This window comes from Odontomachus brunneus, unplaced genomic scaffold (genome assembly GCF_010583005.1).
Source record: "Odontomachus brunneus isolate Ranch 3 - 2012 unplaced genomic scaffold, Obru_v1 Obru_scaffold_202, whole genome shotgun sequence".
Taxonomy (NCBI): Eukaryota; Metazoa; Arthropoda; class Insecta; order Hymenoptera; family Formicidae; genus Odontomachus; species Odontomachus brunneus.
The window spans coordinates 395,972-397,239 of NW_022639652.1; positions in this window are offsets into that span (position 1 = coordinate 395,972).

Below are 1,268 nucleotides of genomic sequence, written 5' to 3' on the forward strand. Positions count from 1 at the left end.
GTGCTTTTTGTATAAGTCTATAATTTTTTTATCAAAATTATTCTATTTATAATTATTTATTTTTTAATATTTAATATATACATATTTTTATATTTTTTCATATTTAATATTAAAATATTTATGTTAATAATATATAAAATTTATTTTTCATATACAATATTAAAATTTTATGTTAATGTTTTATATGTTAATGATCTGTGCAATATATAACAAATAATGAAACATAAAATTAAAAAAAACAAAAAATATAATAATTAAAGTTGTTATGTAAATCTCTTTTATTATTATTTTTGGAAGAAATACAAAATTAAATTTTTTATAGATGTTTCTCCGACAAACAGTTTTATATAATAACGTTTTTCTTAATATTTATCTACTTTAATTATTTATACAGTTAAAAGAATTTGTGTTTATAAAAGTGAGAACTGAAATGTTAATGATTAATTACTCGCACTTGGCGTAAACCTCTTTATAGCATTACTTTTGTAGAGAGTACAAAATTAAATAGTTATAGCTCAAAATTAATATTTTTGTAAAGATTTGTAAAATATCTTTTAACAGGATTTGTTTGTTATATTTTTTGTGTAAAGATTCTTTGCATAACAGTTTTTTTAAGTAACAATTTTTATCCTTTGTATTTTTTTTTTGTAAATAGCTAATTGTTATACAATTTTTGTTCAGTTGCTTCTTTAATATTTTTTGTAATGACAATTTTTCTGAGTATACTGTCTACGTGGCGAAATAACCCGCAAAAGGGATTCGCAGAAATCGAGTATAAATACCGTAACAATGCTGTTACAGTCTTTATACCCGATTTCCTCGAAAACTATCATTCGTACGGTGAAAATGTATAGGACCTAAAATGTTTATCTCAGTGAGATCTAAAACTTTTGTCTAAAATATTTATCATGATTTTCCGTATTTATTAAGATAAATGTAAAAAACCATAATTTTTATAGGTTTTTCATGGTTTTCACCATGAAAATCAAGTAGTCGTACGATATCGCTACAGAGCTAATGAATATTTAGAAGCATTGTCGAAAGAATTGTAATTTATAATCCGATATTTGAATATCATTTTTTTGCTAATGTTAGGTAAATGCCGGGGACTATTATCGGAATATCGACAGTGGCGAAACTTTGGGTCAGTTCTGGCCCAGTATTACACAGTATTACACCAAAGTCACAAATCTTGCAGCCAATACTGGCTCATCATTGGACCGAGCGTAATGCTACACCAGTACTGATTATTAGGTGTATAAATTAAT